The following is a 13,699-nucleotide window of genomic DNA, read 5'->3' as shown; positions in this document are numbered from 1 at the left end:
CGGTAAGGGACACTTTACAGGGTCCCTGTGTATTCAGCGTAAGGGTTACTGTACAGGGTCCCTGTGTATTCAGGGTAAGGGTTAATGTACAGGATCCCTGTGTATTCAGGGTAAGGGTTACTGTACAGGGTACCTGTGTATTCAGGGTAAGGGTCAGTGTACAGGGTCCCTGTGTATTCAGGGTAAGGTTTACTGTACAGGGTCCCTATGTATTCAGGGTAAGAGTTACTGTACAGGTTCCCTGTGTATTCAGGGTAAGGTTTACTGTACAGGGTCCCTGTGTATTCAGGGTAAGGGTTACTGTAAATGGTCCCTGTGGATTCAGGGTAAGAGTTACTGTACAGGGTCCCTGTGTATTCAGGATAAGTGTTACTGTACAGGAACACTGTGTATTCAGGGTAAGGGTCACTGTACAGGATCCCTGTGTATTCAGGGTAAGGGTTACTGTACAGGGCCCCTGTGTATACAGGGTAAGTGTCACTGTAAAGTGTCCCTGTGTATTCAGGGTAAGGGTCACTGTACTGGTCCCTGTGTATTCAGGGTAAGGGTTACTGTACAGGGTACCTGTGTATTCAGGGTAAGTGTCACTGTACAGGGTCCCTGTGTATTCAGGGTAAGGGTTACGGTACAGGGTCACTGTTTATACAGGGTAAGGGCTATTGTACAGGATCCCTGTGTATTCAGGGTAAGGGTCACTGTACAGGATCCCTGTGTATTCAGGGTAAGGATTATTGTACAGGATCCCTGTGTATTCAGGGTAAGGGACACTGTACAGGGTCCCTGTGTATTCAGCGTAAGTGTTACTGTGCAGTGTCCCTGTGTATTCAGTGTCAGGGTTATTGTACAGGATCCCTCTGTATTCAGGGTAAGGGTTACTGTACAGAATCCCTGTGTATTCAGGGTAAGAGTCACTGTACAGGGTCCCTGTGTATTCAGGGTAAGAGTTACTGTACAGGTTCCCTGTGTATTCAGGGTAAGGTTACTGTACAGGGTCCCTGTGTATTCAGGGTAAGGGTCACTGTACCGGGTCCTAGTGTATTCAGGGTAAGGGTTACTGTACAGGGACCCTGTCTATTCAGGGTAAGTGTCAATGTACAGGATCCCTGTGTATTCAGGGTAAGGGTTACTTTACAGGGTCCCTGTGTATTCAGAGTAAGTTTCACTGTACAGGGTCCCTGTGTATTCAGAGTAAGGGTCACTGTACAGGTTCCTGTGTATTAAGGGTAAGGGTTACAGTACAGGGTACCTGTGTATTCAGGGTAAGTGTCACTGTACAGGGACCCTGTGTATTCAGGGTAAGGGTCACTGTACATGTCCCTGTGTCTTCAGCGCAAGGGTTACTGTACAGGGTCACTGTGTATTCAGGTAAGGATTACTGTACAGGGTACCTGTGTATTCAGGGTAATGGTTAATGTACACGATCCCTGTGTATTCTGGGTAAGGGACAGTGTACAGTGTGCCTGTGTATTCAGGGTATGGGTTACTGTACAGGATCCCTGTGTATTCAGTGTAAGGGTTACTGTACAGGGTCCCTGTGTATTCAGGGTAAGGTTTACAGTACGCGGACCCTGTGTATTCAGGGTAAGGGTTACTGTACAGGGTCCCTGTGTATTCAGGGTAAGGGTTACTGTACAGGGCCCCTGTGTATTCAGGGTAAGTGTCACTGTACAGGGTCCCTGTGTATTCAGGGTAAGGGTCACTGTACAGGTCCCTGTGTATTCAGGGTAAGCGTTACTGTACAGGGTACCTGTGTATTCAGGGTAAGTGTCACTGTACAGGGTCCCTGTGTATTAAGGGTAAGGGTTACGGTACAGGGTCCCTGTGTATACAGGGTAAGGGCTATTGTACAGGATCCCTGTGTATTCAGGGTAAGGGTCACTGTACAGGATCCCTGTGTATTCAGGCTAAGGGTTATTGTACAGGATCCCTGTGTATTCAGGGTAAGGGACACTCTACAGGGTCCCTGTGTATTCAGCGTAAGGGTTACTGTGCAGTGTCACTGTGTATTCAGTGTCAGGTTTATTGTACAGGATCCCTGTGTATTCAGGGTAAGGGTTACTGTACAGGTTCCCTGTGTATTCAGGGTAAGTGTCACTGTACAGGGTCCCTGTGTATTCAGGGTAAGAGTTACTGTACAGGTTCCCTGTGTATTCAGGGTAAGGGTTACTGTACAGGGTCCCTGTGTATTCAGGGTAAGGGTCACTGTACCGGGTCCCTGTGTATTCAGGGTAAGGGTTACTGTACAGGGACCCTGTCTATTCAGGGTAAGGGTCACTGTACATGTCCCTGTGTCTTCAGCGTAAGGTTTACTGTACAGGGTCACTGTGTATTCAGGTAAGGGTTACTGTACAGGGTACCTGTGTATTCAGGCTAATGGTTAATGTACACGGTCCCTGTGTATTCTGGGTAAGGGACAGTGTACAGTGTGCCTGTGTATTCAGGGTATGGGTTACTGTACAGGATCCCTGTGTATTCAGTGTAAGGGTTACTGTACAGGGTCCCTGTGTATTCAGGGTAAGGTTTATGTACGCGGTCCCTGTGTATTCAGGGTAAGGGTTACTGTACAGGGTCCCTGTGTATTCACGGTAAGGGTTACTGTACAGGGTCCCTGTGTATTCAGGGTAAGGGTTACTGTATACGGTCCCTGTGTATTTTGGGTAATGGTTACTGTACAGGGTCCCTGTGCATTCAGGGTAAGGGTTTCTGTACACGGTCCCCATGTAAAAAGGGTAAGATTTACTGTACAGGGTCCCTGTGTATTCAGGGTAAGGGTCAGTGTACAGTGTCCTGTGTATTCAGGGTAAGGGTTACTGTACAGTGTCCCTGTGTATTCAGGGTAAGGGTTACTGTACAGGGTCCCTGTGTATTCAGGGTAAGGGTTACTGTACAGGGTCCCTGTGTATTCAGGGTAAGAGTTACTGTACACAGCCACTGTGTATTCAGGGTAAGGTTTACTGTACAGGGTCCCTGTGTATTCAGGGTAAGGGTCACTGTACAGGGTCCCTGTGAATTCAGGGTAAGGGTCAGTGTACAGTGTCGCTGCGTTTTCAGGGTAAGTTTACTGTACAGTCTCCCTGTATATTCAGGGTAAGGGTTAATGTACAGGGTCCCTGTCTATTCAGGTTAAGAGTTACTGTACAGGGTCCCTGTGTATTCATGGTAAGGGTCAGTGTACAGTGTCCCTGTCAATTCAGGGTAAGGGTTAATGTACAGGGTCCCTGTGTATACAGCGTAAGGGTTACAGTATAGGGTCCCTGTGTATTCAGGGTATGGGTTACTGTACACGGTCCCTGTGTATTCAGGGTAAGGGTCAGTGTACAGTGTCCCTGTGTATTCAGGGTAAGGGTTACTGTACAGGGTACCTGTGTATTCACGCTAAGGGTTACTGTACAGGGTTCATGTCTATTCAGGGTAAGGGTTACTGTACACGGTACCTGTGTATTCAGGGTAAGGGTCAGTGTACAGTGTCCCTGTGTATTCAGGGTAAGGGTTACTGTACAGGGTCCCTGTGTATTCAGGGTAAGGGTTACTGTACAGGGTCCCTGTGTATACAGTGTAAGGGTTAATGTACAGGGTTCCTGTGTATTCAGGGTAAGGGTCACAGTACAGGGTTCCTGTTTATTCAGGGGAAGGGTCAATGTACAGGGTAACTGTGTATTCAGAGTAAGGTTTACTGTAAAGGGTCCCTGTGTATTCAGGGTAAGGGTTATTTTACAGGATCCCTGTGTATTCCGGGTAAGGGTCACTGTACAGGGTCCCTGTGTATTCAAGGTAACGGTTATTGTACAGGATCCCTGTGTATTCTGGGTAAGGGTCACTGTGCAGGGTCCCTGTGTATTCAGAGTAAGGGTCACTGTACAGGGTCCCTGTGTATTCAAGGTAACGGTTATTGTACAGGATCCCTGTGTATTCAGCGTAAGGTTCACTGTACAGGGTCCCTGTGTATTCAGAGTAAGGGTCACTGTACAGGGTCCCTGTGTATTCAGGGTAAGGGTTAATGTACAGGGTCCCTGTCTATTCAGGTTAAGGGTTACTGTACAGGGTCCCTGTGTATTCATGGTAAGGGTCAGTGTACAGTGTCCCTGTCTATTCAGGGTAAGGGTTAATGTACATGGTCCCTGTGTATTCAGGGTAAGGGTTACAGTAAAGGGTCCCTGTGTATTCAGAGTATGGGTTACTGTACACGGTCCCTGTGTATTCAGGGTAAGGGTTACTGTACAGGGTACCTGTGTATACAGGGTAAGGGCTATTGTACAGTATCCCTGTGTATTCAGGGTAAGGGTCACTGTACAGGGTCCCTGTGTATTCAGGGTAAGGTTTATTGTACACGATCCCTGTGTATTCACGGTAAGGGTTAATGTACAGGATCCCTGTGTATTCAGGGTAAGGGTTACTGTACAGGGTACCTGTGTATTCAGGGTAAGGGTCAGTGTACAGGGTCCCTGTGTATTCAGGGTAAGGTTTACTGTACAGGGTTCCTGTGTATTCAGGGTAAGAGTTACTGTACAGGGTCCCTGTGTATTCAGGGTAAGGGTTACTGTACAGGGCCCCTGTGTATTCAGGGTAAGTGTCACTGTACAGGGTCCCTGTGTATTCAGGGTAAGGGTCACTGTACAGGTCCCTGTGTATTCAGGGTAAGCGTTACTGTACAGGGTACCTGTGTATTCAGGGTAAGTGTCACTGTACAGGGTCCCTGTGTATTAAGGGTAAGGGTTACGGTACAGGGTCCCTGTGTATACAGGGTAAGGGCTATTGTACAGGATCCCTGTGTATTCAGGGTAAGGGTCACTGTACAGGATCCCTGTGTATTCAGGCTAAGGGTTATTGTACAGGATCCCTGTGTATTCAGGTTAAGGGACACTCTACAGGGTCCCTGTGTATTCAGCGTAAGGGTTACTGTGCAGTGTCACTGTGTATTCAGTGTCAGGTTTATTGTACAGGATCCCTGTGTATTCAGGGTAAGGGTTACTGTACAGGTTCCCTGTGTATTCAGGGTAAGTGTCACTGTACAGGGTCCCTGTGTATTCAGGGTAAGAGTTACTGTACAGGTTCCCTGTGTATTCAGGGTAAGGGTTACTGTACAGGGTCCCTGTGTATTCAGGGTAAGGGTCACTGTACCGGGTCCCTGTGTATTCAGGGTAAGGGTTACTGTACAGGGACCCTGTCTATTCAGGGTAAGGGTCACTGTACATGTCCCTGTGTCTTCAGCGTAAGGTTTACTGTACAGGGTCACTGTGTATTCAGGTAAGGGTTACTGTACAGGGTACCTGTGTATTCAGGCTAATGGTTAATGTACACGGTCCCTGTGTATTCTGGGTAAGGGACAGTGTACAGTGTGCCTGTGTATTCAGGGTATGGGTTACTGTACAGGATCCCTGTGTATTCAGTGTAAGGGTTACTGTACAGGGTCCCTGTGTATTCAGGGTAAGGTTTATGTACGCGGTCCCTGTGTATTCAGGGTAAGGGTTACTGTACAGGGTCCCTGTGTATTCACGGTAAGGGTTACTGTACAGGGTCCCTGTGTATTCAGGGTAAGGGTTACTGTATACGGTCCCTGTGTATTTTGGGTAATGGTTACTGTACAGGGTCCCTGTGCATTCAGGGTAAGGGTTTCTGTACACGGTCCCCATGTAAAAAGGGTAAGATTTACTGTACAGGGTCCCTGTGTATTCAGGGTAAGGGTCAGTGTACAGTGTCCTGTGTATTCAGGGTAAGGGTTACTGTACAGTGTCCCTGTGTATTCAGGGTAAGGGTTACTGTACAGGGTCCCTGTGTATTCAGGGTAAGGGTTACTGTACAGGGTCCCTGTGTATTCAGGGTAAGAGTTAATGTACACAGCCACTGTGTATTCAGGGTAAGGTTTACTGTACAGGGTCCCTGTGTATTCAGGGTAAGGGTCACTGTACAGGGTCCCTGTGAATTCAGGGTAAGGGTCAGTGTACAGTGTCGCTGCGTTTTCAGGGTAAGTTTACTGTACAGTCTCCCTGTATATTCAGGGTAAGGGTTAATGTACAGGGTCCCTGTCTATTCAGGTTAAGAGTTACTGTACAGGGTCCCTGTGTATTCATGGTAAGGGTCAGTGTACAGTGTCCCTGTCAATTCAGGGTAAGGGTTAATGTACAGGGTCCCTGTGTATACAGCGTAAGGGTTACAGTATAGGGTCCCTGTGTATTCAGGGTATGGGTTACTGTACACGGTCCCTGTGTATTCAGGGTAAGGGTCAGTGTACAGTGTCCCTGTGTATTCAGGGTAAGGGTTACTGTACAGGGTACCTGTGTATTCACGCTAAGGGTTACTGTACAGGGTTCATGTCTATTCAGGGTAAGGGTTACTGTACACGGTACCTGTGTATTCAGGGTAAGGGTCAGTGTACAGTGTCCCTGTGTATTCAGGGTAAGGGTTACTGTACAGGGTCCCTGTGTATTCAGGGTAAGGGTTACTGTACAGGGTCCCTGTGTATACAGTGTAAGGGTTAATGTACAGGGTTCCTGTGTATTCAGGGTAAGGGTCACAGTACAGGGTTCCTGTTTATTCAGGGGAAGGGTCAATGTACAGGGTAACTGTGTATTCAGAGTAAGGTTTACTGTAAAGGGTCCCTGTGTATTCAGGGTAAGGGTTATTTTACAGGATCCCTGTGTATTCCGGGTAAGGGTCACTGTACAGGGTCCCTGTGTATTCAAGGTAACGGTTATTGTACAGGATCCCTGTGTATTCTGGGTAAGGGTCACTGTGCAGGGTCCCTGTGTATTCAGAGTAAGGGTCACTGTACAGGGTCCCTGTGTATTCAAGGTAACGGTTATTGTACAGGATCCCTGTGTATTCAGCGTAAGGTTCACTGTACAGGGTCCCTGTGTATTCAGAGTAAGGGTCACTGTACAGGGTCCCTGTGTATTCAGGGTAAGGGTTAATGTACAGGGTCCCTGTCTATTCAGGTTAAGGGTTACTGTACAGGGTCCCTGTGTATTCATGGTAAGGGTCAGTGTACAGTGTCCCTGTCTATTCAGGGTAAGGGTTAATGTACATGGTCCCTGTGTATTCAGGGTAAGGGTTACAGTAAAGGGTCCCTGTGTATTCAGAGTATGGGTTACTGTACACGGTCCCTGTGTATTCAGGGTAAGGGTTACTGTACAGGGTACCTGTGTATACAGGGTAAGGGCTATTGTACAGTATCCCTGTGTATTCAGGGTAAGGGTCACTGTACAGGGTCCCTGTGTATTCAGGGTAAGGTTTATTGTACACGATCCCTGTGTATTCACGGTAAGGGTTAATGTACAGGATCCCTGTGTATTCAGGGTAAGGGTTACTGTACAGGGTACCTGTGTATTCAGGGTAAGGGTCAGTATACAGGGTCCCTGTGTATTCAGGGTAAGGTTTACTGTACAGGGTTCCTGTGTATTCAGGGTAAGAGTTACTGTACAGGTTCCCTGTGTATTCAGGGTAAGGGTTACTGTACAGGGTCCCTGTGTATTCAGGGTAAGGGTTACTGTACATGGTCCCTGTGTATTCAGGGTAAGAGTTACTGTACAGGGTCCCTGTGTATTCAGGGTAAGTGTTACTGTACAGGGACACTGTGTATTCAGGGTAAGGGTCACTGTACAGGATCCCTGTGTATTCAGGGTAAGGGTTACTGTACAGGGCACCTGTGTATACAGGGTAAGTGTCACTGTAAAGTGTCCCTGTGTATTCAGGGTAAGGGTCACTGTACAGGTCCCTGTGTATTCAGGGTAAGGGTTACTGTACAGGGTACCTGTGTATTCAGGGTAAGTGTCACTGTACAGGGTCCCTGTGTATTCAGGGTAAGGGTTACGGTACAGGGTCCCTGTTTATACAGGGTAAGGGCTATTGTACAGGATCCCTGTGTATTCAGGGTAAGGGTCACTGTACAGGATCCCTGTGTATTCAGGGTAAGGGTTATTGTACAGGATCCCTGTGTATTCAGGGTAAGGGACACTGTACAGGGTCCCTGTGTATTCAGCATAAGTGTTACTGTGCAGTGTCCCTGTGTATTCAGTGTCAGGGTTATTGTACAGGATCCCTGTGTATTCAGGGTAAGGGTTACTGTACAGAATCCCTGTGTATTCAGGGTAAGAGTCACTGTACAGGGTCCCTGTGTATTCAGGGTAAGAGTTACTGTACAGGTTCCCTGTGTATTCAGGGAAAGGTTTACTGTACAGGGTCCCTGTGTATTCAGGGTAAGGGTCACTGTACCGGGTCCTAGTGTATTCAGGGTAAGGGTTACTGTACAGGGACCCTGTCTATTCAGGGTAAGGGTCACTGTACAGGATCCCTGTGTATTCAGGGTAAGGGTTACTGTACAGGGTCCCTGTGTATTCAGAGTAAGTGTCACTGTACAGGGTCCCTGTGTATTCAGAGTAAGGGTCACTGTACAGGTTCCTGTGTATTAAGGGTAAGGGTTACAGTACAGGGTACCTGTGTATTCAGGGTAAGTGTCACTGTACAGGGACCCTGTGTATTCAGGGTAAGGGTCACTGTACATGTCCCTGTGTCTTCAGCGCAAGGGTTACTGTACAGGGTCACTGTGTATTCAGGGTAAGGATTACTGTACAGGGTACCTGTGTATTCAGGGTAATGGTTAATGTACACGATCCCTGTGTATTCTGGGTAAGGGACAGTGTACAGTGTGCCTGTGTATTCAGGGTATGGGTTACTGTACAGGATCCCTGTGTATTCAGTGTAAGGGTTACTGTACAGGGTCCCTGTGTATTCAGGGTAAGGTTTACAGTACGCGGACCCTGTGTATTCAGGGTAAGGGTTACTGTACAGGGTCCCTGTGTATTCAGGGTAAGGGTTACTGTAAAGGGCCCCTGTGTATTCAGGGTAAGTGTCACTGTACAGGGTCCCTGTGTATTCAGGGTAAGAGTTACTGTACAGGTTCCCTGTGTATTCAGGGTAAGGGTTACTGTACAGGGTCCCTGTGTATTCAGGGTAAGGGTCACTGTACCGGGTCCCTGTGTATTCAGGGTAAGGGTTACTGTACAGGGACCCTGTCTATTCAGGGTAAGGGTCACTGTACATGTCCCTGTGTCTTCAGCGTAAGGTTTACTGTACAGGGTCACCGTGTATTCAGGGTAAGGGTTACTGTACAGGGTACCTGTGTATTCAGGCTAATGGTTAATGTACACGGTCCCTGTGTATTCTGGGTAAGGGACAGTGTACAGTGTGCCTGTGTATTCAGGGTATGGGTTACTGTACAGGATCCCTGTGTATTCAGTGTAAGGGTTACTGTACAGGGTCCCTGTGTATTCAGGGTAAGGTTTATGTACGCGGTCCCTGTGTATTCAGGGTAAGGGTTACTGTACAGGGTCCCTGTGTATTCACGGTAAGGGTTACTGTACAGGGTCCCTGTGTATTCAGGGTAAGGGTTACTGTATACGGTCCCTGTGTATTTTGGGTAAGGGTTACTGTACAGGGTCCCTGTGTATTCAGGGTAAGGGTTTCTGTACACGGTCCCCATGTAAAAAGGGTAAGATTTACTGTACAGGGTCCCTGTGTATTCAGGGTAAGGGTCAGTGTACAGTGTCCTGTGTATTCAGGGTAAGGGTTACTGTACAGGGTCCCTGTGTATTCAGGGTAAGGGTTACTGTACAGGGTCCCTGTGTATTCAGGGTAAGGGTTACTGTACAGGGTCCCTGTGTATTCAGGGTAAGAGTTACTGTACCAAGCCACTGTATATTCAGGGTAAGGTTTACTGTACAGGGTCCCTGTGTATTCAGGGTAAGGGTCACTGTACAGGGTCCCTGTGAATTCAGGGTAAGGGTCAGTGTACAGTGTCGCTGCGTATTCAGGGTAAGTTTACTGTACAGTCTCCCTGTATATTCAGGGTAAGGGTTAATGTACAGGGTCCCTGTCTATTCAGGTTAAGGGTTACTGTACAGGGTCCCTGTGTATTCATGGTAAGGGTCAGTGTACAGTGTCCCTGTCAATTCAGGCTAAGGGTTAATGTACAGGGTCCCTGTGTATACAGCGTAAGGGTTACAGTATAGGGTCCCTGTGTATTCAGGGTATGGGTTACTGTACACGGTCCCTGTGTATTCAGGGTAAGGGTCAGTGTACAGTGTCCCTGTGTATTCAGGGTAAGGATTACTGTACAGGGTACCTGTGTATTCACGCTAAGGGTTACTGTACAGGGTTCATGTCTATTCAGGGTAAGGGTTACTGTACACGGTACCTGTGTATTCAGGGTAAGGGTCAGTGTACAGTGTCCCTGTGTATTCAGGGTAAGGGTTACTGTACAGGGTCCCTGTGTATTCAGGGTAAGGGTTACTGTACAGGGTCCCTGTGTATACAGTGTAAGGGTTAATGTACAGGGTTCCTGTGTATTCAGGGTAAGGGTCACAGTACAGGGTTCCTGTTTATTCAGGGGAAGGGTCAATGTACAGGGTAACTGTGTATTCAGAGTAAGGTTTACTGTAAAGGGTCCCTGTGTATTCAGGGTAAGGGTTATTTTACAGGATCCCTGTGTATTCCGGGTAAGGGTCACTGTACAGGGTCCCTGTGTATTCAAGGTAACGGTTATTGTACAGGATCCCTGTGTATTCAGGGTAAGGGTCACTGTGCAGGGTCCCTGTGTATTCAGAGTAAGGGTCACTGTACAGGGTCCCTGTGTATTCAAGGTAACGGTTATTGTACAGGCTCCCTGTGTATTCAGGGTAAGGGTCACTGTACAGGGTCCCTGTGTATTCAGAGTAAGGGTCACTGTACAGGGTCCCTGTGTATTCAGGGTAAGGGTTAATGTACAGGGTCCCTGTCTATTCAGGTTAAGGGTTACTGTACAGGGTCCCTGTGTATTCATGGTAAGGGTCAGTGTACAGTGTCCCTGTCTATTCAGGGTAAGGGTTAATGTACATGGTCCCTGTGTATTCAGGGTAAGGGTTACAGTAAAGGGTCCCTGTGTATTCAGGGTATGGATTACTGTACAAGGTCCCTGTGTATTCAGGGTAAGGGTTACTGTACAGGGTACCTGTGTATACAGGGTAAGGGCTATTGTACAGGATCCCTGTGTATTCAGGGTAAGGGTCACTGTACAGGGTCCCTGTGTATTCAGGGTAAGGTTTATTGTACACGATCCCTGTGTATTCACGGAAAGGGACACTTTACAGGGTCCCTGTGTATTCAGCGTAAGGGTTACTGTACAGGGTCCCTGTGTATTCAGGGTAAGGGTTAATGTACAGGATCCCTGTGTATTCAGTGTAAGGGTTACTGTACAGGGTACCTGTGTATTCAGGGTAAGGGTCAGTGTACAGGGTCCCTGTGTATTCAGGGTAAGGTTTACTGTACAGGGTCCCTGTGTATTCAGGGTAAGAGTTACTGTACAGGTTCCCTGTGTATTCAGGGTAAGGGTTACTGTACTGGGTCCCTGTGTATTCAGGGTAAGGGTTACTGTACATGGTCCCTGTGTATTGAGGGTAAGAGTTACTGTACAGGGTCCCTGTGTATTCAGGGTAAGTGTTACTGTACAGGGACACTGTGTATTCAGGGTAAGGGTCACTGTACAGGATCCCTGTGTATTCAGGGTAAGGGTTACTGTACAGGGCCCCTGTGTATACAGGATAAGTGTCACTGTAAAGTGTCCCTGTGTATTCAGGGTAAGGGTCACTGTACAGGTCCCTGTGTATTCAGGGTAAGGGTTACTGTACAGGGTACCTGTGTATTCAGGGTAAGTGTCACTGTACAGGGTCCCTGTGTATTCAGGGTAAGGGTTACGGTACAGGGTCCCTGTTTATACAGGGTAAGGGCTATTGTACAGGATCCCTGTGTATTCAGGGTAAGGGTCACTGTACAGGATCCCTGTGTATTCAGGTTAAGGGTTATTGTACAGGATCCCTGTGTATTCAGGGTAAGGGACACTCTACAGGGTCCCTGTGTATTCAGCGTAAGTGTTACTGTGCAGTGTCCCTGTGTATTCAGTGTCAGGGTTATTGTACAGGATCCCTGTGTATTCAGGGTAAGGGTTACTGTACAGAATCCCTGTGTATTCAGGGTAAGAGTCACTGTACAGGGTCCCTGTGTATTCAGGGTAAGAGTTACTGTACAGGTTCCCTGTGTATTCAGGGTAAGGGTTACTGTACAGGGTCCCTGTGTATTCAGGGTAAGGGTCACTGTACCGGGTCCTAGTGTATTCAGGGTAAGGGTTACTGTACAGGGACCCTGTCTATTCAGGGAAAGGGTCACTGTACAGGATCCCTGTGTATTCAGGGTAAGGGTTACTGTACAGGGTCCCTGTGTATTCAGAGTAAGTGTCACTGTACAGGGTCCCTGTGTATTCAGAGTAAGGGTCACTGTACAGGTTCCTGTGTATTAAGGGTAAGGGTTACAGTACAGGGTACCTGTGTATTCAGGGTAAGTGTCACTGTACAGGGACCCTGTGTATTCAGGGTAAGGGTCACTGTACATGTCCCTGTGTCTTCAGCGCAAGGGTTACTGTACAGGGTCACTGTGTATTCAGGGTAAGGATTACTGTACAGGGTACCTGTGTATTCAGGGTAATGGTTAATGTACACGATCCCTGTGTATTCTGGGTAAGGGACAGTGTACAGTGTGCCTGTGTATTCAGGGTATGGGTTACTGTACAGGATCCCTGTGTATTCAGTGTAAGGGTTACTGTACAGGGTCCCTGTGTATTCAGGGTAAGGTTTACAGTACGCGGACCCTGTGTATTCAGGGTAAGGGTTACTGTACAGGGACCCTGTGTATTCAGGGTAAGGGTTACTGTACAGGGCCCCTGTGTATTCAGGGTAAGTGTCACTGTACAGGGTCCCTGTGTATTCAGGGTAAGGTTCACTGTACAGGTCCCTGTGTATTCAGGGTAAGCGTTACTGTACAGGGTACCTGTGTATTCAGGGTAAGTGTCACTGTACAGGGTCCCTGTGTATTAAGGATAAGGGTTACGGTACAGGGTCCCTGTTTATACAGGGTAAGGGCTATTGTACAGGATCCCTGTGTATTCAGGGTAAGGGTCACTGTACAGGATCCCTGTGTATTCAGGCTAAGGGTTATTGTACAGGATCCCTGTGTATTCAGGGTAAGGGACACTGTACAGGGTCCCTGTGTATTCAGCGTAAGGGTTACTGTGCAGTGTCACTGTGTATTCAGTGTCAGGTTTATTGTACAGGATCCCTGTCTATTCAGGGTAAGGGTTACTGTACAGGTTCCCTGTGTATTCAGGGTAAGGGTCACTGTACAGGGTCCCTGTGTATTCAGGGTAAGAGTCACTGTACAGGTTCCCTGTGTATTCAGGGTAAGGGTTACTGTACAGGGTCCCTGTGTATTCAGGGTAAGGGTCACTGTACCGGGTCCCTGTGTATTCAGGGTAAGGGTTACTGTACAGGGACCCTGTCTATTCAGGGTAAGGGTCACTGTACATGTCCCTGTGTCTTCAGCGTAAGGTTTACTGTACAGGGTCACTGTGTATTCAGGGTAAGGGTTACTGTACAGGGTACCTGTGTATTCAGGCTAATGGTTAATGTACACGGTCCCTGTGTATTCTGGGTAAGGGACAGTGTACAGTGTGCCTGTGTATTCAGGGTATGGGTTACTGTACAGGATCCCTGTGTATTCAGTGTAAGGGTTACTGTACAGGGTCCCTGTGTATTCAGGGTAAGGTTTATGTACGCGGTCCCTGTGTATTCAGGGTAAGGGTTACTGTACAGGGTCCCTGTGTATTCACGGTAAGGGTTAC

This window comes from Pristiophorus japonicus, chromosome Y (assembly GCF_044704955.1).
Source record: "Pristiophorus japonicus isolate sPriJap1 chromosome Y, sPriJap1.hap1, whole genome shotgun sequence".
Classification (NCBI taxonomy): Eukaryota; Metazoa; Chordata; class Chondrichthyes; family Pristiophoridae; genus Pristiophorus; species Pristiophorus japonicus.
The sequence above is the reverse complement of the archived record's forward strand: the minus strand, read 5'-3'. Positions refer to the sequence as shown.